Source organism: Danio rerio, chromosome 4 (assembly GCF_052040795.2).
Source record: "Danio rerio strain M-AB ecotype USA chromosome 4, GRCz13ab, whole genome shotgun sequence".
Classification (NCBI taxonomy): Eukaryota; Metazoa; Chordata; class Actinopteri; order Cypriniformes; family Danionidae; genus Danio; species Danio rerio.
The window spans coordinates 77,140,707-77,165,378 of NC_141024.2; the positions used below are offsets into that span (position 1 = coordinate 77,140,707).

At 42.7% G+C, this 24,672-nt stretch overlaps 1 long non-coding RNA gene and 10 other non-coding genes across 11 annotated transcripts in view; all 11 read right to left on the bottom strand.

The window, feature by feature from the left end:
• LOC148682782 (uncharacterized) overlaps positions 1-15,436 on the bottom strand; it is a 104,483-nt gene extending 89,047 nt beyond the window's left edge. Inside the window, exon 1 of the long non-coding RNA XR_015943155.1 lies at positions 15,265-15,436. This is a non-coding gene — a long non-coding RNA (uncharacterized LOC148682782). The remainder of the gene's footprint in view (positions 1-15,264) is intronic.
• trnag-gcc (transfer RNA glycine (anticodon GCC)) lies at positions 8,168-8,238 on the bottom strand. The gene has a single exon. It is a non-coding gene; the product is annotated as a tRNA-Gly (tRNA).
• Positions 15,437-19,469: 4,033 nt separating the features above from the next.
• On the bottom strand, positions 19,470-19,576 carry LOC148682793 (U6 spliceosomal RNA). Its single transcript, XR_015943335.1, has one exon. It is a non-coding gene; the product is annotated as a U6 spliceosomal RNA (small nuclear RNA).
• Positions 19,577-19,998: 422 nt separating this feature from the next.
• On the bottom strand, positions 19,999-20,105 carry LOC148682794 (U6 spliceosomal RNA). The gene has a single exon (XR_015943328.1). It is a non-coding gene; the product is annotated as a U6 spliceosomal RNA (small nuclear RNA).
• A 423-nt stretch (positions 20,106-20,528) lies between these two features.
• Positions 20,529-20,635, bottom strand: LOC148682795 (U6 spliceosomal RNA). The gene has a single exon (XR_015943334.1). It is a non-coding gene; the product is annotated as a U6 spliceosomal RNA (small nuclear RNA).
• Positions 20,636-21,055: 420 nt separating this feature from the next.
• Positions 21,056-21,162, bottom strand: LOC148682796 (U6 spliceosomal RNA). The gene has a single exon (XR_015943311.1). It is a non-coding gene; the product is annotated as a U6 spliceosomal RNA (small nuclear RNA).
• Positions 21,163-21,581: 419 nt separating this feature from the next.
• On the bottom strand, positions 21,582-21,688 carry LOC148682797 (U6 spliceosomal RNA). Its single transcript, XR_015943281.1, has one exon. It is a non-coding gene; the product is annotated as a U6 spliceosomal RNA (small nuclear RNA).
• Positions 21,689-22,110: 422 nt separating this feature from the next.
• On the bottom strand, positions 22,111-22,217 carry LOC148682798 (U6 spliceosomal RNA). Its single transcript, XR_015943308.1, has one exon. It is a non-coding gene; the product is annotated as a U6 spliceosomal RNA (small nuclear RNA).
• A 419-nt stretch (positions 22,218-22,636) lies between these two features.
• Positions 22,637-22,743, bottom strand: LOC148682799 (U6 spliceosomal RNA). Its single transcript, XR_015943309.1, has one exon. It is a non-coding gene; the product is annotated as a U6 spliceosomal RNA (small nuclear RNA).
• A 423-nt stretch (positions 22,744-23,166) lies between these two features.
• Positions 23,167-23,273, bottom strand: LOC148682800 (U6 spliceosomal RNA). The gene has a single exon (XR_015943290.1). It is a non-coding gene; the product is annotated as a U6 spliceosomal RNA (small nuclear RNA).
• Positions 23,274-23,693: 420 nt separating this feature from the next.
• Positions 23,694-23,800, bottom strand: LOC148682801 (U6 spliceosomal RNA). The gene has a single exon (XR_015943310.1). It is a non-coding gene; the product is annotated as a U6 spliceosomal RNA (small nuclear RNA).
• Between the last annotated feature and the right edge of the window lie 872 nt (positions 23,801-24,672).

The following is a 24,672-nucleotide window of genomic DNA, read 5'->3' on the forward strand; positions in this document are numbered from 1 at the left end:
TCCACTTACAACAATGAATGTGATATACCCATTAGTAAAATAAAGTTCACAACATCAGAGAAAGAACAATGTAAATCAGCTTTGTAAAATAAAATATCTTCTAGAACAATAGGGGGGACTTAAATCCTCTTTAATGAAAGCCAAGGATGGATGTCAAACCAGAATTTAAAAGTAAATTAACAAGAAAAAAAAAGTGATTGAGTGTTTCTGGAGCAGATCTACACTTGTCAACATCAAAGTTAAATCTTTTTTGAATAAACTCGTTCACATGATATATCCTGAATAAAATTATGTAATGAGTTTCCTTAACCTTAGGTGCTACAGGATATTTAAGAGAAAAGGTAAAAGCTTTGTCCTCTACTAAGGGTTTAACAACTCCTAGATGATAACACTTAAAATCACCCATTATAAGGCGTGTTGTAAATAAGCTTGTTGTTATATTTACTATCAAAAATATCAACATTGATAATTTTAAAGACGGAAGAAAAGTTACAAGTGTACATGGGGGATCAAAATAATTACTTTGAATTAACCTAAACAAAGCAATAGGTATAGCCTCGCTAATTTTAATATAACCTTTATCTGTGATTTTAACTCTATATTTATTTAAAAATTCGTTATGAGATAGTAGCAGTCCATTTTCATCTAACAAATCATTAATAAATATAATGCCTTTATTGTACCAGTCACTTCTAAACAATGATTTTCTGTTAATAATAACAGCCCTTTTATTTCAAAGAGTGGATTTATGAGGGGAAAATTATAGGTAAATATAATTTTCCAAAAAAGTAGTTCTTGCTATTGAAAATTAGACAGCATCAAAGGAAGTTTTGAACAATCATAATCATATCTTAATACAAATTCAAGGCCACCATTTTTTTAAACAAATTATTTGGGATATGATACCATATTGAATAAGGCTTAAACACTGTTTCAACCATTTAACTCTAAAAGTGCAATGAAGACATTCAAAATTAATAGCTTTCAAACCTCCATATTCTTACTCTTTGATCATATGATTCTTACGTAAATAATGTGATTTATTTTTACAAATAAATGTAAAAAATGTTAAATTAATAGATTTAACTATTTTGGGAGGAGTATATAAAGGATAAGTTAAGTATATCATTTTAGATAATCCCAGTCAAAATAATTTTACCCTGTATGGAAAGGTCTCTAGCTAGCCAATGATTTAGGGATTTTTTCATCCCTTCCATTTTAGTATTAAAATTTGCACATTCTCTATTAACAGAATTTTTGGTGATGGTAACTTCCAAGTATTTAACTTCTTCTTTTACTAGAATACCTTCTAACTCTCTTAAAGTACAATTCTGAATAGTTAATATTCCACATTTTCTTAGGTTTAAGGTGAGTTCAGAAGCTTTAGGAAACAGAAACTTTGACAAGAGCTAAAAGGAGCACCTCCCTATTTTTAAGAATTAATAGAGTGTCATCAGCAAACTGACTTAAAGTAAAAGTCCTACCAAGTATATTAATACCTAAAGTGTACTCTGATTTAATATAATGACATAAGTTCAACAGCTATATTAAAAAGTAAAGGTGAGATGGGACATCCTTGATGGATTAATCTTTTGATGTAAACTCTAGGAGATGATCCTGAATTCAGGGATTTACTACTGAATATATCAGTATAGAACATGGAAATTACCCTACAAAAGCTCGGACCAAACCCAAAAGTTTCTAAAGTCTTTCTAAAGACAAAAAAGGATGCTCAAGGGTATCAAATGCCTTGAAAAAGTCTAGAAATAGAAATATACTTGTCTGAGGAATTAAATACCTATAAACGAGCATATCAACAATCATTCTGAATACTTCTCACTTTAATGAAAGCTGATTGTATTTCATTATTTCATTATTTTCATTAATTATCTTGCCTATACCTTTTTTGAGTCTATTGAAAATACATGAGAGAGCAATTTAAAATCATTGGACAAAACAGTTATGGGTCTCCTATTATTTAAAAATAATTTGTCTTTGCTTGGCTTTGGAACTAAAATTATTAAAATCTGCTTCATAGAAGTCGATAGTTCTGCTTTGTCTTTACTTTTCTTAAGTGCTTCAAAAACTAAAAATCTCATCTCGGGCCAAAAATGTTTATAAAACTCAACTGTGATTTCGTCTGTACCTGGGGATTTTCTATTGAACATTTGAGAAATAGCAACATCAAGTTCAGAGATAACAATGTCAGATTCCATCATTTCACAGAAGCTGTCATCTATAATAGAAACTTTATCTTTTGAAAAGGAAAAGAAAAAGTCACAATCACTCTCATTAAATTTTGATTCATGTAATAACATGAATAGATGTGATCATCAATCAAAGTTTTCTCTTCACTTACATTGTTATTTATGCTACGTTTATTAATAGTTTTTGAAGCTTGCCTTTGCTTTACTAAATTTAAAAAATATATATGAAGAATTTTTCTCCCCCTCTTCTATCCATTTCACTCTAGATCGTAAAGCTCCTTTAGCTTTCTCTGTATAGTAGTCATCCAACTCTGATGGCAAAATACGAAGTTCATTTTGTTCTATATCTCCAAGAAAATCTTTATCACCACAATCATTTAATCTAGATAAAACTGTTAACTGTCTTTTTTTTTCTAACAGAGGAAAACAATAGCTCATTACAGCAGAGCCATTTTTAACTTGATTTATTTTTAATTTGAGAAAAGCATGTGGCAAAAAAAAAAGAAAACCAAGCGGCAAAAAGGGAGAAAAGCATTTGCCAAATGCTTATTTAAAAAGCTGTTTAAAATGTGTTTTGTGATTTATTATTAAATTTTTTTTACTGTTTGATTAATCAGCCTTTAAAACATGAATTAAATAAAAATACAGTAATAAAAGTGTCTATTTATTTATACATTTAAAATGTTTTTGTAATGCATTGTTTTATTGCCTAATTAAATGACTTTTAACCCTCTGGGGTCTGAGGGTGTTTTAGGGCTCTGGAGAAGTTTTGACATGCACTGACATTTGTGTTGTTTTCAGTATCTTAAAAACATTTTAATGGCTAATGTGTGATAACACTGTAAACAGCACAAGTTGGGCTACAATAATACCTAAGCAGCATGTTTGTATGTGTTTGTGTTTTTGAGAAAGAAACGTTTATGCGTGGTTAGTGAAAAACTAAAATTTTGAAATCCCTGAAACAAGGCCATGAAACACAAGGAGAACATTTGTGCACAAGACTTTTGAGAACTGGATCTGGTAGTCTAGTGTTTTTGCTTCAAAATGATGTGAGAATCATCTTGTTCACTTGCTCACAGTAAACAATACTATGAATTAAAATTTATAAGTCACTTTCTGTGTGAAAATAGTTTATGCGAGAGGGCGTGAACTATCATTACTATGCAGTGAGTAACACCAGAGAAGACAAAGACCTGCATAATGAGCTGCATAATGAGCCATCAGACAGGTATGTGACTAAGAGTTTCAAGAAAGAATCTGAGAAAAAATAAGTTTATTAATATATTTTTTTGTTTGCAGTTTATTAAAAATATATTTAACTATCACACAAAATAACTCAATACTAGTAAACCTAATAAACTCAGTTACCACATAGGAATTTTAAACAGAACAGCACCTGTATTGTAAACAAGTATTTATTTTTGTAATATACATATAATTATAATAATACATATAATTATAATAACAATATATATATATATATATATATATATATATATATATATATATATATATATATATATATATATAACATTAAATTTTTCATTATATAGGCCTATGTTTATCATTACACGCTATATATATATATATATATATATATATATATATATATATATATATATATATATATATATATATATATATCAGAGTCGCGCTCTTCCTCTGAGGAGAAGGTAAATTCTTTGTCGCTGTTTAGTACTGTGCTTCTTCATCCGTGTAGCGTGCCATCGTTCAAACAAAATAAGTAACTATAATAAAGCTTGTCGTTTGATGCCATGTCTCGGGGAGCGTGTACATTATCACCTGGCTGGCTCACCTCAGTTCATTTCCATATGAACTGCGCCTTCACTGGGGGCGGGATCACGTTCGCTGTAATGAGGCCACAGGAGAATCAGTACCTGCCCTTACTTTTATACGAATTACATGAAAGATTATTTGTTTTCGACTTGAATTGGTTAATGCAAAAGTAGACATATCAAGCTTTCTTTAGAAACATCTCACATGTTTCTTTGTCGAGTATTTGCTGAGTTTCAGTTCATTTTAATGACGTGTTTTTCCTGACACAGTCTACTGTTGCGCGCTCCTCATGCAGGCTGTTTGTAATGTCAAAGCTTCATGGGCGTGGTCGCAATAACTCTAATGAGCTCAGACTGAGAAGCTAGACATAGCGTTGCTTTCATACTGATTACTTTATCAAACAATATTTGTTTTCAACATGCATAGCTGCGTTTAAAAGTAGAAACTTCAAGCTTTATAAAGATATGTGTCTCGTGTCTGGGTGTATTGTTTTCGCAGAGTTTCAGCGCATTTTACTGACACGTTTCTAAAAACAGTTCACGGAGAAAAGACAGAATGCCTACACTGTTTATTATCCTTGATTTGCAAAAGCACACACATTTGTTTTTGTTGTGAGTGTACACATTTAAAAGTAGACACCTAACAGATTCGATTGATGTATTGATCTTATCTGTACGATCAAAACTGAAAGTGTAATTTAGGTTCATTTCAGCTCAATGAGGTAAAAACTTGTCAGAACGCGTATACGCTGTCTTCGACCCCAGGGGGTTAAAAACACAATTTAAACATATCTATTTATTTGTCCATTTAAATTGTGATTTATGTATATACATTTTTTATGCTTGGTGAAGCAGTGGCGCAGTAGGTAGTGCTGTCGCCTCACAGCAAGAAGGTCACTGGTTCAAGCCTCGGTTCAGTTGGCGTTTCTGTGTGGAGTTTGCATGTTCTCCCTGCATTCACGTGGGTTTCCTTAGGGTGCTCCAGTTTCCACCACAGTCCAAAGACATGTGGTACAGGTGAATTGGATAGGCTAGATTGTCTTTAGTGTGTGTGTGTGTGTGTGTGTTTTCCAGACATGGGTTGCGGTTGAAAGGGCATCCGCTGCTTAAAAACTAGCTTGATAAGCTGGAAGAGTAGCAACATAAAACAGGAATTGCATTGGCCAGGAATGGGACCCGGGTCACCCGCGTGGCGGGCGAGAATTCTACCACTGAACCACCAATGCTGTTTTTTGCCTTTGTGTTGTGTGAGTGCTAAAAGGCCGTCAACCAGAGCTTGAAAATGAGCCACACAAACCCGCACTTGTATTAGCCAGGAATCAACTTTAGGTCTATCGCGAGGCAGGCGAGAATTCTACCACTGAACCACCAATGCTGATGTGGTTTTACTACAGCCCTAGTGAGGTGTGATTGCTGCAATGCTGATACCCAGAGCTGGAAGAGTAGCAACACATAACAGGAATTGCATTGGCCGGGAATTAGACGGGGGTCTCTGGCATAGCAGGGGAGAATTCTACCACTGAACCACCAATGCTGATATGCTCATACTGCTGTCCTAGTGGGGTGTGATTGCTGCAAGGCTGATACCCAGAGCTGGAAGAGCAGCTACACAAAACAGGAATTGCATTGGCTGGGAACCAGACCCAGGTCTCCCACGTGGGAGGCAAGAACTCTACCACTGGACCACCAATGCTGATATGCTTATACTGCAGCCCCAGTGGGATGTGATTGCTGCAACGCTATTACCCAGAGCTGAAAGAGTAGCAACACAAAACAGGATTTGTAATGGACGAGAATCGGACTAAGGTTTTCCGCGTGGCAGGCGAGAAATCTACCACTGAACAACCAATGCTGATATATTTAAGCTGCAGCCCTAGTGGGGTGTGATTGATGCAAGGCTGTTACCCAGAGCTGGAAGAGAAGCAACACAAAACAGCACTTGCATTGGCTGGGAATCAGACACAGGTCTCCCACGTGGCAGGCGAGAATTCTACCACTGAACCACCAATGCCTATATGCCTATGCTGCAGCGCTAGTGGGGTGTGATTGATGCAAGGCTGTTACCCAGAGCTGGAAGAGAAGCAGCAAAAAACAGAAATTGCATTGGCCAGGAATCAGACCCGCGTCTCCGGCGTGGCAGGTGAAAATACTACCACTAAACCACCAATGCTGATATGCTCATACTGTTGTCCTGGTGGGATGTGATTGCTGCAAGGCTGTTACCCAGAGCTGGAAGAGTAGCAACACAAAACTGGAATTGCATTGGCTGGGAATCGGACCCGGGTCTCCCACGCAGCAGGTGAGAATTCTACCACTGAACCACCTATGCTGACTGATGTTGTTTTTTGGCTTTGTGTTGTGTGAGTGCTAAAACGCCATCAACCAGAGCTGAAAAAGGAGCCACACAAATCCACACTTGTATTAGCCAGAAATCGACTCTAGGTCTACCGTGTGACAGGCGAGAATTCTACCACTGAACAACCAATGATGATAAGCATTTACTGCAGCCCTAGTGGGGTGTGATTGCTGCAAGGCTGATACCCAGAGCTGAAAGAGTAGCAACACAAAACAGGATTTGAATTGGCCAGGAATCGAACCCGGGTCTCCCGCATGGCAGGCGAGAATTCTACCACTGAACCACCAATGCTGGCCCATGTTCTTGCCTGCCTTTGTTTTGTGTGACTGCTAAAAGGCCGTCAACCAGAGCTTGAAAATGAGCCACACAAACCCGCACTTGTATTAGCCAGGAATCGACTTTAGGTCTACCACGTGGCAGGCGAGATTTCTACCACTGAACCACCAATGCTGATATGGTTTTACTACAGCCCTAGTGAGGTGTGATTGCTGCAATGCTGATACCCAGAGCTGGAAGATTAGCAACACAAAACAGGAATTGCATTGGCCAGGAATTAGACGGGGTCTCTGGCGTAGCAGGGGAGAATTCTACCACTGAACCACCAATGCTGATATGCTCATACTGCTGTCCTAGTGGGGTGTGATTGCTGCAAGGCTGATACCCAGAGCTGGAAGAGCAGCTACACAAAACAGGAATTGCATTGGCTGGAAACCGGACCCGAGTCTCCCGCGTGGGAGGCGAGAACTCTACCACTGGACCACCAATGCTGATATGCTTATACTGCAGCCCCAGTGGGGTGTGATTGCTGCAACGCTGTTACCCAGAGCTGGAAGAGTAGCAACACAAAACAGGATTTGGAATGGACGAGAATCGGACTACAGTCTTCCACGTGGCAGGCGAGAAATCTACCACTGAGCAACCAATGCTGATATGTTTAAGCTGCAGCCCTAGTGGGGTGTGATTGATGCAAGGCTGTTACCCAGAGCTGGAACAGTAGCAACACAAACAGCACTTGCATTGGCTGGAAATCAGACACAGGTCTCCCACGTGACAGGCGAGAACTGTACCACTGAACCACCAATGCTCATAAATTTATACTGCAGCCCTAGTGGGGTGTGATTGCTGCAAGGCTGTTACCCAGAGCTGGAAGAGTAGCTACACAAAACAGGAATTGAAATAGACGGGAATCAGACCAGGGTCTTCCATGTGTCAGGCAACAGATCTACCACTGAACCAACAATGCTTATATGCTTATGCTGCAGCCCTAGTGGGTTGTGATTGCTGCAAGGCTGTTACACAGAGCTGGAAGACTAGCAACACAAAATAGGAATTGGAATGGACGGGAATATGACCAGGGTCTTTCACGGGGGAGGCGAGAAATCTACCACTGAACCACCATTGCTGATATGCTTATTCTGCAGCCCTAGTGGGGTGTGATTGATGCAAGGCTGTTACCCAAAGCTGGAAGAGTAGCAACACAAAACAGCACTTGCATTGGCCGGGAATCGGACCCGGGTCTCCCACGTGGCAGACGAGAATTCTACCACTGAACCACCCATGCTGATATGCCTATAATGCAGCCCTAGTGGGGTGTGATTACTGCAAGGCTGTTACCCAGAGCTGGAAGAGTAGCTACACAAAACGGGAATTGTAATGGACGGGAATCGGACCATGGTCTTCTGTGTGGCAGGCAAGTAATCTACCACTGAACCAACAATGCTAATACGCTTATACTACAGCCCTAGTGGGGTGTGATTGATGCAAGGCTGTTACCCAGAGCTGGAAGAGTAGCAACACAAAACATGAATTGCATTGGCCGGGAATCGGACCCGGGTCTCCCGCGTGGCAGGCGAGAATTCTACCACTGAACCACCAATGCTGACCCATGTTCTTTCTTGCCTTTGTGTTGTGTGAGTGCTAAAAGGCCGTCAACCAGAGCTGAAAAAGGAGCCACACAAAACTGCACTTGTATTAGCCAGGAAGCGACTCAAGGTCTTCTGCGTGGCAGGCGAGAATTCTACAACTAAACCACCAATGCTGATATGATTTTACTGCAGCCCTAGTGGGGTGTGATTGCTGCAAGGCTGTTACCCAGTGCTGGAAGAGTAGCAACCAAAATCAGAAGGTGCATTGGGCGGGAAACGGACCTGGGTCTCCCGCGTGGCAGGCAAGAATTCTACCACTGAATGACCAATGCTGACCCATGTTGTACCTTGCCTTTATGTTGTGTGAGTGCTAAAAGGCCATCAACCAGAGCTTAAACAGGAGCCACTCAAAACTGCACATGTTTTAGCAAGGAATCTACTCTAGGTCTCCCACGTGGCAGGCGAGCATTCTACCACTGAAGCACCAATGCTGATATGCTTGTTCTGCAGCCCTAGTGGGTTGTGATTGCTGCAAGGCTGTTACCCAGAGCTGGAAGAGTAACAACACAAAACAGGAATTGGAATGGACGGGAATCGGACCAGGGTCTTCCGCATGGCAGGCAAGAAATCTACCACTGAACCACCAACGCTGATATGGTTATTCTGCAGCCCTAGTGGGGTGTGATTGATGCAAGGCTGTTTTTCCAGAGCTGGAAGAGTAGCAACACAAAACCACACTTGCACTGGCCGGGAATCGGACCCGGGTCTCCCTCGTGGCAGGCGAGAATTCTACCACTGAACCACCAATGCTGATATGCCTATAATGCAGCCCTAGTGGGGTGTGATTACTGCAAGGCTGTTACCCAGAGCTGGAAGAGTAGCTACACAAAACAGGAATTGTAATGGACGGGAATCGGAGCATGGTCTTCTGTGTGGCAGGCAAGTAATCTACCACTGAACCAACAATGCTAATACGCTTATACTACAGCCCTAGTGGGGTGTGATTGATGCAAGGCTGTTACCCAGAGCTCGAAGAGTAGCAACACAAAACAGGAATTGCATTGGCCGGGAATCGGACCCGGGTCTCCCGCGTAACAGGCGAGAATTCTACCACTGAAGCACCAATGCTGATATGCTTGTTCTGCAGCCCTAGTGGGTTGTGATTGCTGCAAGGCTGTTACACAGAGCTGGAAGAGTAACAACACAAAACAGGAATTGGAATGGACGGGAATCGGACCAGGGTCTTCCGCGTGGCAGGCAAAAAATCTACCACTGAACCACCAACGATGATATGGTTATTCTGCAGCCCTAGTGGGGTGTGATTGATGCAAGGCTGTTATTCCAGAGCTGGAAGAGAAGCAACACAAAACCACACTTGCACTGGCCGGGAATCGGACCTGGGTCTCCCGCATGGCAGGCGAGAATTCTACCACTGAACCACCAATGCTGATATGCTTAAACTGGATCCCTATTGGGGTGTGATTGCTGCAAGGCTGTTACCCAGAGCTGGAAAAGTAGCAACACAAAACAGGAAATGCATTGGCCGGGAATCGGACCCGGGTCACCCGCGTGGCAGGCGAGAATTCTTCCACTGAACCACCAATGCTGCCCGATGTTGTGTTTTGCCTTTTTGTTGTTAAATTCAATTCAATTCAGCTTTATTTGTATAGAGCTTTTACAATGTAAATTGTGTCAAAGCAGCTTCACATAAATGGTCATAGTAACTGGAACAGTGTGGTTCAGGTTTTAGTGTTTAAGTTCAGTTCAGTTCAGTTTAGCTCAGTTCAGTGTGATTTAATCATTACTGAGAGTTCAAACACTGAAGAGCAAATTCATCGATGCGTAGCTCTACCAATCCTAAACCATGTGAGCCAGTGGCGACAGCGGAGAGGGAAAAAAATCTTCACCTTATGGGAGTGAAGAAAAAAAAACCTTGAGAGAACCAGACTCAGTTGGGCACGACCATTTTAATTTCTCGCTGGCCAAAAGTCTTGTGCAGAGCTTCATTCGCCGTGGTTTAGGCTGGAAGATGGCCTCAGCGAAGACTCGTCTGTCCCTGGAGCGTCGCTGGAATCAGACTCATGTTCTCCACTCCACACGACCATCAGCGCAGCAGCAGCTCAGGATATGGCCTGGTCCCGGATATGGAATCCTTGGGATCATCTCGTCGCTGGTCTTGGATCCAGTCACTGACTCCGCATAATCTGAGGACCTCGGGATGAGTATCCCCAGGTGAAAAAAGAGAATAAAGAAAATAATTAGCGTAGCTGCTGTTCGTAGTGTATATAAACAAGATGCAGAAGCCTTTGTGGAACCTGCTAGGTGATGCATTGAGTGTATGCTTTACTAAACAGATAGGTCTTTAATCTAGTTTTGAACTGGGAGAGTGTGTCTGAGCCTTGGACGTTATCAGGAAGGCTATTCCAGAGTGTAGGAGCCATGAAAGAGAAGGCTCGACCTCCTTTACTTGATTTTGCTATTCTAGGTACTACCAGAAGCCCTGAATTTTGAGATCTTAAAGAGCGAGTTGGTTTGTAGCGAGACAGAAGGTTGGTTAGATAAACAGGAGCTAGATTATTTAGAGCTTTACAGGTGAGAAGTAATATTTTAAATTCAATACGAACTTAGGAGGCAGCCAGTGTAAGAAGGATAAAATTGGGGTTATATGATCATATTTTCTAGACCTGGTCAGAACTCTGGCTGCTGCATTTTGTAGTAATTGAAGTTTGTTAATAGAGGATGCTGGGCAGCCAGCAAATAGAGCATTACAGTAATCCAGTCTCGAAGTCATAAAAGCATGGAATAGCTTTTCTGCATCTGAGATGGATAGCATATTTCGTAATTTAGCGATATTTCTCAGATGAAAGAAGGCAGTTTTTGTGACATGGGATATATGATTTTCAAAAGTTAGATTGCTGTCTAATATGACACCCAGATCTTTTATAGTAGAGCTAAAACTAACTTTGTATCCCTCTAATTGTAAATTGAGTTGCGAGATTTTGCGTTGTGTGAGTGCTAAAAGGCCGTCAACCAGAGCTGGAAGAGTAGCTACACAAAAGAGAAATTGCATTGACCGGGAATCAGACCCGGGTCTCCCAGGCGGCAAGTGAGAATTTTACCACTGAACCACCAATACTGACCGAAGTTGATTTTTGGCTTTGTGTTGTGTGAGTACTAAAAGGCCGTCAACCAGAGCTGAAAAAGGAGCCACACAAAACCACACTTGTATTAGCCAGGAATCGACTCTAGGACTACTTTGTGGCAGGCGACAATTCTACCACCGAACCCCCAAAGCTGATATGCTTTTATTGCAGCCCTAGTGGGGTGTGATTGCTGCAAGGCTGATACCCAGAGCTGGAAGAGTAGCAACCCAAAACAGGAATTACATTGGCCGGGAATAGGACCCGGGTATCCCACGTGGCAGGCGAGAATTCTACCACTGAACCACCAATGCTGATATGCTTGAAATACTGTCCTAGTGGGGTGTGATTGCTGCAAGGCTGTTACCCAGAGCTGGAAGAGTAGCAACACAAATAACGAATTGCCTTGGCCGGGAATCGGACCAGGGTCTCCCGCGTGGCAGGCAAGAATTCTACCACTGAACCCACAATGCTGTCGCATGTTGATAGTTGCCTTTGTGTTGTGTGAGTGCTAAAAGGCCAGCACCCAGAGCTGAAAAAGGAACCACAAAAAAAATGCACTTGCTTTAGCCGGGAATCGACTCTAGGTCTGCCGCGTGGCAGGCGAGAATTCTACCACTGAACAAACAATTCTGATATGCTTTTGCTGCAGCCCTAGTGGGGTGTGATTGCTGCAAGGCTGATACCCAGAGCTGGAAGAGTAGCAACACAAAAAAGGAATTGCATTGGCTGGGAATTGGACCCAGGTCTCGCGGGTGGCAGGCAAGATTTCTACCACTGAACCACCAATGCTGACCCATGTTCTTCCTTACCTTTGTGTTGTGTGAGTGCTAAAAGGCCGTCAACCAGAATCGAAAAAGGAGCCACACAATACTGCACTTGTATTAGCCGGGATTCGACTCAAGGCCTCCCACGTGACAGGCGAGATTTCTACCACTGAACCACCAATGCTGATATTCTTGTACTGCAGCCCTAGTGGGGTGTGATTACTGCAAGACTGTCAACCAGAGCTGGAAGTCTAGCTACACAAAACAGGAATTGTAATGGACGGGAATTGGACCACGGTCCTCTGTGTGGCAGGCAAGAGATCTACCACTGAACCAACAATGCTGACATGCTTATCTTGCAGCCCTAGTGGGGTGTGATTGATGCAAGGCTGTTACCCAGAGCTGGAAGAGTAGCAACACAAAACATGAATTGCATTGGCCGGGAATCGGACCCGGATCTCACGCGTGGCAGGCGAGAATTTTACCACTGAACCACCACTGCTGACCCGTGTTATTCCTTGCCTTTGTGTTGTGTGAGTGCTAAAAGGCGGTCAACCAGAGCTGAAAAAGGAGCCACACAAAACTGCACCTGTATTAGGCGGAAAGCGACTCAAGGTCTACCGCGAGGCAGGCGAGAATTCTACAACTAAACCACCAATGCTGATATGGTTTTACCGCAGCCCTAGTGGGGTGTAATTGCTGCAAGGCTGTTACCCAGCGCTGGAAGAGTAGCAACCAAAATCAGAAGGTGCATTGGCCAGGAATCCGACCCGGGTCTCCCGCGTGGCAGGCGAGAAGTCTACCATTGAACGACGAATGCTGACCCATGTTGTTCCTTGCCTTTATTTTGTGTGAGTGCTAAAAGGCCATCAACCAGAGCTGAAACAGGAGCCACTCAAAACCGCACATGTATTAGCCAGGAACCGACTCTAGGTCTCCCGCGTGGCAGGCGAGCATTCTACCACTGAAACACCAATGCTGATATGCTTATTCTGCAGCCCTAGTGGGGTGTGATTGATGCAAGGCTGTTACCCAGAGCAGGAAGAGTAGCTACACAAAACAGAAATTGTAATGGATGGGAATCGGACCAGGGTCTTTTGTGTGGCAGGCAAGAAATCTACCACTGAACCACCAATACTGATATGCTTGTATTGCGCCCCTAGTGGGGTGTGGTTGATGCAAGGCTGTTACCTAGAGCTGGAAGAGTAGCAACACAAAACTGTAATTGCATTGGCCGGGAATCGGACCCGGGTTTCCCGCATGGCAGGAGAGAATTCTACCACTGAAACACCAATGCTGATATGCTTATACTTCTGTCCTAGTGGGGTGTGATTGCTGCAAAGCTGTTACCTAGAGCTGGAAGAGTAGCAACACAAAACAGGAATTGCATTGGCCGGGAATCGGATCTTGGTCTCCCGCATGGCAGGCGAGAATTCTACCACTGAGCCACCAATGCTGACCGATGTTACTTTTTGCCTTTGTGTTGTGTGAGTGCTAAAAGGCTGTCAACCAGAGCTGAAAAAGGAGCCACTCAAAACTGCACTTGTATTAGCCAGGAAGTGACTCAAGGGCTACCGCGTGGCAGGCGAGAGTTCTACCACTGACCCACCAACGCTGATATGGTTTTGCTGCATCCCTAGTGGGGTGTGATTGCTGCAAGGCTGTTACCCAGAGCTGGAAGAGTAGCAACACAAAACAGGAATTGCATTGGCCGGGAATCGGATCTAGGTCTCCCGCATGGCAGGCGAGAATTCTACCACTGAGCCACCAATGCTGACCAATGTTACTTTTTGCCTTTGTGTTGTGTGAGTGCTAAAAGGCTGTCAACCAGAGCTGAAAAAGGAGCCACTCAAAACCGCACTTGTATTAGCCGGGAATCGACTCAAGTTCTCCCACGCAGCAGGCGAGCATTCTACCACTCAACCACCAATACTGATACGCTTATATTGCTCCCCTAGTGGGGTGGGATTGCTGCAAGGCTGTTATGCAGAACTGGAAGAGTAGCAACACAAAACAGGAATTGCATTGGCCGGGAATCTGACCTGGGTCTCCCGCATGGCAGGCAAGAATTCTACCACTGAGCCACCAACGCTGACCGATATTATTTTTTGCCTTTGTGTTGTGTGAGTGCTAAAAGGCCATCAACCAGAGCTGATAAAGGAGCCACACAAAACTGAATTTGTATTAGCCGGGAAGCAACTCTAGGTCTACCGCATGGCAGGCGAGATTTCTACCACTGAACCACCAATGCTGACCAATGTTGTTTTTTGGCTTTGTGTTGTGTAAGTGCTAAAAGGCCGTCAACCAGAGCTGAAAAAGGAGCCACACAAAATCGCACTTGTATTGGCTGAGAATCGACTCTAGGTCTACCATGTGGCAGGCAAGAATTCTACCACTGAATCACCAATGCTGATAAGCTTTTACTACAGCCCTAGTGGGGTGTGATTGCTGCAAGGCTGTTACCCAGAGCTGGAAGAGTAGCAACACAAAAAAGGAATTGCATTTGCTGGGAATCAGACACGGGTCTCCTGCATGGCAGGCGAGAATTCTACCACTGAACCACCAATACTGATCTATGTTCTTTCTTGCCTTTGTGTTGTGTGGCTGCCACAAGGCTGTTACTTGCAGCTGGAAGAGTAACAACACAAACGAGCAACTGCATTGGCCGGGAATCGGACCTGGGTTTCCCGCCTGGCAGGGGAGAATTCTACCACTGAACCTCCAATCCTGAAACACATGTTCTCCTGCTGAAGGATTCGGATTTCTGCTTTCCAATCCGTCTTATCATGGACCAATGTTTATCCTTTTCTCATCATCTTGTTTCTCGTGATTTTTTTTATTAAATATAATTATTTCATCATTTGAATGAGTATTTAACTGTGAAATTATTTTAATTAATGAATAAGTTAACACATTGCTTAATATAAGAATGTTCAGTGCATTTGCCTGTCTCTTTATAACTATTATCAGAAGCCACCAAACTAGGTCAGAGGTCACGGAGACCTAAAGTGGAACTGAGGGCTGAGGACTGGAATCAACTGTTTCTATTGTTATTTCTATGAGTTAATACTAATCTAAAATGTCTAAAGTGATTTTGCTGTTTTTATGGTTAATTCTTTTAAAGTAATTCTACTTTTTATTCAAGATAGACGATAGCTGCGTCCCAAATCGCATACTTATGCACTATTTTACGCCATTTTGTAGTATAAATAGTGTAAGTAGTGTGTTCACATTGAAAACTCTCAAAATAATAAGTGCACTTTAATTACCCGGATGATGCACTCATTCAGCCGCTAAAATGAAGTGTGGAATGATGGACACTTCACGCACTCAACGACCGCAGGTTTGCTTACGTAGCGGAAGGGGCGGAGCGATCGGACGCACATGTTGAATAACTTTATTTATTTTGGATGGTGAAAGCAAAATTCTCCTACGAGAGTGATTATAGCGCCTCCCGATGGTGAATGCAGCAATACTCACGGCAGGTATTACTTGATAATTCAGTCGTTTATTTCACTGATTTGGCAACAGTCAAACGTCATCAGGGAAACGGTTTGAATTTCCGCTTAGTAAAAATACATAAGTGTGCCATTTGGGACGACACTACATACATATACTATCCTGTTGAGTGTGTAAGTGCATAAGTACATAGTGCATGAGTGCATAGTGTATAGTGTGCCATTTGGGACACAGCTTATGACTATGATAAGAATATAACTGCCTGAATGTAGACTATACCAATTTTTAACCAGTTTTCATAAAGATGGCTGAGAGTACACTCAGCCTTGAATAAGTAACAGATTTTACTTTAAGTGTGTGTGTTCTATTTGATTGTTGATCCGTTTCACAGGTCTGGAGTCAGCTTTAATCAGTCTAAGGGATGTCTGACGTTTATGCTTAAACGTGCAGTAGGTGATTATCTTCAGAAACTGAATTTCTGAAGACAATCACTAATTTTTGTTCTGGTTAAAAGTCTCTTCACTGTCCAATAGTAATGATTACAGTAAATGATCTAAATGTGTTTATATGTATTTTTATATTCTGGGTAAATCATAAAACTAAAAAATGTTCATCCAATTAAATAGAGTCGGACTGTCATCTCCCATAATTCCGATAAGCAGGTCAGGCTGTCTGTCAGCAAATGTAGGTTCGGACTTCTGTGCATCTGTTGACGCATATCCGCCATTAGCGTGTGCCCGTCTGTATAAGCGACCGCGCGCGGTCCCGAGACGGACCGGAAGAAATCAAATGCTGAATTAAAACTTTTAAAAACCTGAATCAATATTGGTGTTGCTTTAGCACGCTGAAGGAAGGACAACACCATGGCGGAAGTATTACTATTAGAGAGGTAATGTTCTGTTTTAAAACTATTTTAGTCAGGCTAAGCTGATGTTAGATTGTGTTGTGTTATGAATGACTTATATGCACAGACGTGTTGTTCAGCCACTGAAATCTCGCGGTGAAATATTGATGTGATTATTTTCAGTTTCATAAGGTCATTTTACAGCATTGATAATGATTTATAGAAATATTTATATTTAGTTCAACAACAAAACATCAGCAAATAGCGCTTTTCAGCCTAACCTGCTTTATTGAGCTGAAGTTGCTTTTATATTTACGTTTGGTCATTTTTGAACAATGACAGCCTTCCTATACTGTTTATCGCTACTCTGAATATTCACTCTGAAATAGCATGTAAGTGTGGTTAAGTAATAAATGTAATTCCTGCATGGCGCTGGCACTAACTAACTGGCAAATGACATGAACTAGTGGGGTTGTCTGTCTGCTGTTGTGACGCGGTGCGCGCGTTCGCGATTTCAGGGGGTGTGGCTTTAAATCACAGTCCCTCGCCGCCGTCCAAAAATAATATGCTAAGCGGTTAGCATTTTGACAGATCACCTACTGCACCTTTAAGATATTGTTCAGAATATACGCACAAACCCCACGTGGAAATTCTCCTAGTCTATCTGTGTTTTAACCAATCAGGCTAGAACACCTATATGTATGACGCAGTTAATGACGTTATGTGAGAGTATAATTGTTATTGATTGGTGATTGTAAGCAGAGCGGCCTAGGAACTCATTGCGAGAGTTGAAGCTGGTTTCAGCTGATGAAACTGCAAACTATCTTCTGTAAACTTGATTTATTTATTTAAATCTCTGACTCTGGCTCTTTTTTTATACCTGACTGGTCATTCTTTAGGTTAAACTGTATACTATCCCTACAGTTTTGGTGGAGGACGCGTGGCACTTGTTTACTGGTGACACCATTGATCAATCAACAAAAAGAAATGTAGAAAGATTTAAAATATTATAGACTAGGGATGGTCTGTGGAGTAGTGGGTAGTAACGGAACGCTGTTGGGTTCTCATTCAGACGTGAATGAAAGGCAAAATTTTGTGGTAGATTTGTGTGGAATCCCCTTGTGAGCTGGTGCATTTTGCGGTACACCTATAACGATAGTAATAAGTATAACAGTAGTTGAGGGGTGTACCTCCTCCACCCAGAGTTAAGTACTCAGTGACGGGTGTGTAAGAGGCTTTTAGGACATTCTCGGGGATAAAACTTGGACTGGTTTTTATTTAGTAGTGGACTAAATTAACCCGAGATTGTAATTAGTTCCACCACTGCTATCTTGCTGTTTCACAGACAAAAGGGCCCGAATCCTAAGAATAGAGTAGGTCAGATTATTAGGGAAAGAAATAGTTAAATAAATAAATAAATTCTTAAATAACATCTTAATCGGTATCCATTAGATAGTAGTGGCCACAAAAGTCAGACAAGAAACCTAGAAATATTAGGGCGAGGTTGATTGATCAATGATGCACCAGGAGCAATCCCGAAAAAAAATATGACCCTAACTGGATTGGACCGATCTGGACAGTTTCCACATCTTGGGATGGTTTGCAGATTAATCAAGCAAAAGCTAAGCGCTGTTAGTAAGATTTCATTCTCAATTTCTTGTTGCTTTTGGTGTTAAACTCTGATATAAAAAAAAAAAAAAACAGATGAGAGCAGAATGCAGTAAATGGCTCAGCTAAGCTCTCAGGTTTAAAATGATTTTAGAACCGATTTTAGAAAAAAAAATGCCTTTGGCAATTAATTGTCAATGAAAAGCTAAAATCTAAATATTGAGTGTCTAGTAGCAAAAAGCACAAGCACAGAAACTGACAGTAACATTATGGGAATAAAGAATAGCTTATGTTTTGTTGTAGAAGATGAGATTCTGTGTGACTGCACTGTTATCTTGGTTTAGCCCTCACCATGACTTTTGACTTTTGGCTGTAAAAGTAACAGAGACATGTCTGTATAAAAAATGTGCCATGTAAGTCTGTGCAAACAAGCAGCTTTATGGTTGGATTTAAATATTTTTAGTAATATATAAGTAACATAAATGGGGGTTGAAATAATACTTTGATGGATGCAGTTAACCCCTGAAAGATCTAAAACTGTTGTTGACTGTAACAGCATTACTTTGAAAAAGCATGTCAACTCTGTTTTATATGTTTTAGGACGGGCTTGAGTAAAAGATTACAATAAAATTATGTTATTGAAGTTAATGTTATGTTTAATGTATGTTTAAATTGAGTAAACATACATTAACAGTTCTGGATTGCTCAAAACTCTCTTTCTCTCTCATTAGATATCAGCTATGAGCTGCTCTCTGCCTGTTCCATGACAACTGATAATCACAGTGTTCAGTTGGAAATGACATTATGTCAGAGTATAATTGTTATTGATTGGTGATTGTAAGCAGAGCAGCCTAGGAACTTATTGCGAGTGTTGAAGCTGGCTTCTGATGATGAAACTGCAAACTATCTTAGGTAAACTTGATTGATTTATTTATTTGAATCTCTGACTCCAGCTCTTCTTCATCTATCAGACTGGTCATTCTTTGGGTTAAACTGTAAACTATCCCAACAGCTAAAACCCTGCTCATGCACCATTTGGAATCGTAAAAAACCTTTTGTCTTTCCTCCTTTCTATCCTAGAGCCATGTTCCCACTTGTATCCCATGCTCTACAGAGCTTTGGCCCTGTCAGTGCTAGGCACACTGATTGATGCAGTAGGTCACCAAGTTTATGGACAGGGGGAAATTAGAGTGTCAGGATAGCCTATGGCAAAGTCCCACTAAAGCAAAGGCTTTGGAAGTGCATTGGTTGCACAACAAAACAAACGATCAAAGCATCCCACATTCGTTTTCACCATGCATGTAGACTTTCCAGTTGACCCAGTAGCACCTCCTACGATTTGCTAAACCCATCCTCATGCACCATTTGGAATCGTGAAAAGCCTTTTGTCTTTTTTCATTTCTGTACTTTTACCCACGCACTAAAACAGCAATATGGAGCGCTTCACAGATTTGCGTGTCATCCTTTCGCCGGGGCCATGCTAATCTTCTCTGTATCTATCTAATTTTAGTATATGTGCCACCGTAGCGAGCACAGACGAGTGGACAGGCTCAGGGCATATGTACGCCTCGAGTTCCAGCAATGTTCCTCCAAGGTGGTGGGACCTGGAGAGCCATGTTCCCACTTGTATGCCGTGCACTACAGAGCTTTGGTCCTGTCAGTGCTAGGCACACTGATTGATGCAGTAGGTCACCAAGTTTAAAGACTGGGGAAATTAGAGTGTCAGGTTAGCCTATGGCAAAGTCCCACTAAAGCAAAGGCTTTGGAAGTGCATTGGTTGCACAACAAAACAAACGATCAAAGCATCCCACATTTGTTTTCACCATGCATGTAGACTTTCCAGTTGACCCAGCAGCACCTCCCACGATTTGCTAAACCCATCCTCATGCACCATTTGGAATCGTGAAAAGCCTTGTGTGTTTTTTCATTTCTGTACTTTTACCCACGCACTAAAACAGCAATATGGAGCGCTTCACGGATTTGCGTGTCATCCTTTCGCAGGGGCCATGCTAATCTTCTCTGCATCGATCCAATTTTAGTATATGTGCCACCGTAGCATGCACAGACCAGTGGTCAGGCTCAGGGCATATGTACGCCTCGAGTCCCAGCAATGTTCCTTCAAGGTGGTGGGACCCGAAGAGCCATGTTCCCACTTGAATGCCGTGCACTACAGAGCTTTAGCCCTGTCAGTGCTAGGCACATTGATTGATGCAGTAGGTCACCAAGTTTATGGACAGGGGGAAATTAGAGTGTCAGGATAGCCTATGGCAAAGTCCCACTAAAGCAAGGGCTTTGGAAGTGCATTGGTTGCACAACAAAACAAACGATCAAAGCATCCCACATTCGTGTTCACCATGCATGTAGACTTTCCAGTTGACCCAGCAGCACCTCCCACGATTTGCTAAACCCATCCTCATGCACCATTTGGAATCGTGAAAAGCCTTTTGTCTTTTTTCATTTCTGTACTTTTACCCACGCACTAAAACAGCAATATGGAGCGCTTCACAGATTTGCGTGTCATCCTTTCGCAGGGGCCATGCTAATCATCTCTGCATCGATCCAATTTTAGTATATGTGCCACCGTAGCAAGCACAGACCAGTGGTCAGGCTCAGGGCATATGTACGCCTCGAGTCCCAGCAATGTTCCTTCAAGGTGGTGGGACCCGAAGAGCCATGTTCCCACTTGTATGCCGTGCACTACAGAGCTTTGGCCCTGTCAGTGCTAGGCACATTGATTGATGCAGTAGGTCACCAAGTTTATGGACAGGGGGAAATTAGAGTGTCAGGATAGCCTATGGCAAAGTCCCACTAAAGCAAGGGCTTTGGAAGTGCATTAGCACAACAAAACAAACGATCAAAGCATCCCACGTTCGTTTTCACCATGCATGTAGACTTTCCAGTTGACCCAGCAGCACCTCCCACGATTTGCTAAACCCATCCTCATGCACCATTTGGAATCGTGAAAAGCCTTTTGTCTTTTTTCATTTCTGTACTTTTACCCACACACTAAAACAGCAATATGGAGCGCTTCACGGATTAGCGTGTCATCCTTTCGCAGGGGCCATGCTAATCTTCTCTGTATCAATCCAATTTTAGTATATGTGCCACCGTAGCAAGCACAGACCAGTGGTCAGGCTCAGGGCATATGTACGCCTCGAGTCCCAGCAATGTTCCTTCAAGGTGGTGGGACCCGAAGAGCCATGTTCCCACTTGTATGCCATGCACTACAGAGCTTTGGCCCTGTCAGTGCTAGGCACACTGATTGATGCAGTAGGTCACCAAGTTTAAAGACAGGGGAAATTAGAGTGTCAGGTTAGCCTATGGCAAAGTCCCACTAAAGCAAAGGCTTTGGAAGTGCATTAGCACAACAAAACAAACGATCAAAGCATCCCACGTTCGTTTTCACCATGCATGTAGACTTTCCAGTTGACCCAGCAGCACCTCCCACGATTTGCTAAACCCATCCTCATGCACCATTTGGAATCGTGAAAAGTCTTTTGTCTTTTTTCATTTCTGTACTTTTACCCACGCACTAAAACAGCAATATGGAGCGCTTCACGGATTTGCGTGTCATCCTTTCGCAGGGGCCATGCTAATCTTCTCTGTATCGATCCAATTTTAGTATATGTGCCACCGTAGCGAGCACAGACGAGTGGACAGGCTCAGGGCATATGTACGCCTCGAGTCCCAGCAATGTTCCTCCAAGGTGGTGGGACCTGGAGAGCCATGTTCCCACTTGTATGCCGTGCACTACAGAGCTTTGGTCCTGTCAGTGCTAGGCACACTGATTGATGCAGTAGGTCACCAAGTTTAAAGACTGGGGAAATTAGAGTGTCAGGTTAGCCTATGGCAAAGTCCCACTAAAGCAAAGGCTTTGGAAGTGCATTGGTTGCACAACAAAACAAACGATCAAAGCATCCCACATTCGTTTTCACCATGCATGTAGACTTTCCAGTTGACCCAGTAGCACCTCCCACGATTTGCTAAACCCATCCTCATGCACCATTTGGAATCGTGAAAAGCCTTTTGTCTTTTTTCATTTCTGTACTTTTACCCACACACTAAAACAGCAATATGGAGCGCTTCACGGATTTGCGTGTCATCCTTTCGCAGGGGCCATGCTAATCTTCTCTGTATCAATCCAATTTTAGTATATGTGCCACCGTAGCAAGCACAGACCAGTGGTCAGGCTCAGGGCATATGTACGCCTCGAGTCCCAGCAATGTTCCTTCAAGGTGGTGGGACCCGAAGAGCCATGTTTCCACTTGTATGCCGTGCACTACAGAGCTTTGGCCCTGTCAGTGCTAGGCACACTGATTGATGCAGTAGGTCACCAAGTTTAAAGACAGGGGAAATTAGAGTGTCAGGTTAGCCTATGGCAAAGTCCCACTAAAGCAAAGGCTTTGGAAGTGCATTAGCACAACAAAACAAACGATCAAAGCATCCAACGTTCGTTTTCACCATGCATGTAGACTTTCCAGTTGACCCAGCAGCACCTCCCACGATTTGCTAAACCCATCCTCATGCACCATTTGGAATCGTGAAAAGCCTTTTGTCTTTTTTCATTTCTGTACTTTTACCCACACACTAAAACAGCAATATGGAGCGCTTCACGGATTTGCGTGTCATCCTTTCGCAGGGGCCATGCTAATCTTCTCTGTATCAATCCAATTTTAGTATATGTGCCACCGTAGCAAGCACAGACCAGTGGTCAGGCTCAGGGCATATGTACGCCTCGAGTCCCAGCAATGTTCCTTCAAGGTGGTGGGACCCGAAGAGCCATGTTCCCACTTGTATGCCGTGCACTACAGAGCTTTGGCCCTGTCAGTGCTAGGCACACTGATTGATGCAGTAGGTCACCAAGTTTATGGACAGGGGGAAATTAGAGTGTCAGATTAGCCTATGGCAAAGTCCTACTAAAGCAAAGGCTTTGGAAGTGCATTGGTTGCACAACAAAACAAACGATCAAAGCATCCCACATTCGTTTTCACCATGCATGTAGACTTTCCAGTTGACCCAGTAGCACCTCCCACGATTTGCTAAACCCATCCTCATGCACCATTTGGAATCGTGAAAAGCCTTTTGTCTTTTTTCATTTCTGTACTTTTACCCACGCACTAAAACAGCAATATGGAGCGCTTCACGGATTTGCGTGTCATCCTTTCGCAGGGGCCATGCTAATCTTCTCTGTATCGATCCAATTTTAGTATATGTGCCACCGTAGCAAGCACAGACCAGTGGTCAGGCTCAGGGCATATGTACGCCTCGAGTCCCAGCAATGTTCCTTCAAGGTGGTGGGACCCGAAGAGCCATGTTCCCACTTGTATGCCGTGCACTACAGAGCTTTGGCCCTGTCAGTGCTAGGCACACTGATTGATGCAGTAGGTCACCAAGTTTATGGACAGGGGGAAATTAGAGTGTCAGGATAGCCTATGGCAAAGTCCCACTAAAACAAGGGCTTTGGAAGTGCATTAGCACAACAAAACAAACGATCAAAGCATCCCACATTCGTGTTCACCATGCATGTAGACTTTCCAGTTGACCCAGCAGCACCTCCCACGATTTGCTAAACCCATCCTCATGCACCATTTGGAATCGTGAAAAGCCTTTTGTCTTTTTTCATTTCTGTACTTTTACCCACGCACTAAAACAGCAAAATGGAGCGCTTCACGGATTTGCGTGTCATCCTTTCGCAGGGGCCATGCTAATCTTCTCTGTATCGATCCAAATTTAGTATATGTGCCACCGTAGCGAGCACAGACAAGTGGACAGGCTCAGGGCATATCTACGCTTCGAGTCCCAGCAATGTTCCTCCAAGGTGGTGGGACCTGGAGAGCCATGTTCCCACTTGTATGCCGTGCACTACAGAGCTTTGGCCCTGTCAGTGCTAGGCACACTGATTGATGCAGTAGGTCACCAAGTTTATGGACAGAGGGAAATTAGAGTGTCAGGATAGCCTATGGCAAAGTCCCACTAAAGCAAGGGCTTTGGAAGTGCATTGGTTGCACAACAAAACAAACGATCAAAGCATCCTACATTCGTTTTCACCATGCATGTAGACTTTCCAGTTGACCCAGCAGCACCTACCACGATTTGCTAAATCCATCCTCATGCACCATTTGAAATCGTGAAAAGCCTTTTGTCTTTTTTCATTTCTGTACTTTTAGCCACGCACTAAAAAAGCAATATGGAGCGCTTCACGGATTTGCGTGTCATCCTTGCGCCTCTTGCGGGAGAATCTTCGGTTCCCTTCCCGTTCCACAGTTCCACTTTCCCTTCTTCCTGATTGGCCCGACGTCTGGCTCGGGATTGGTCGACGCAAAGTTCCACAAAGGGTGCTTCCGAATTTGGTCATGTCATGTAGCGTGCCGTTGGCTCTTTGAGAAAGTTCCACTGAACGTACGCTCCGATTGGCCGCTGGGCGGGACCTCCAGGAAGCGCGATTTATAAAGCGGTGCAGTGGATAGAGGAAGTTAAAAAAGGAGACAAAACAGACAATAAAGACGACAAGCTTTGTTGTAAATGTTTATTTTGTTTGACAAAAAAATAGATATATACATGTATATGTTTTAGGGCTTTATGATAGCATAGAAAAACGCGATTATTTCTAAAATAACATTTTCCTAGAAA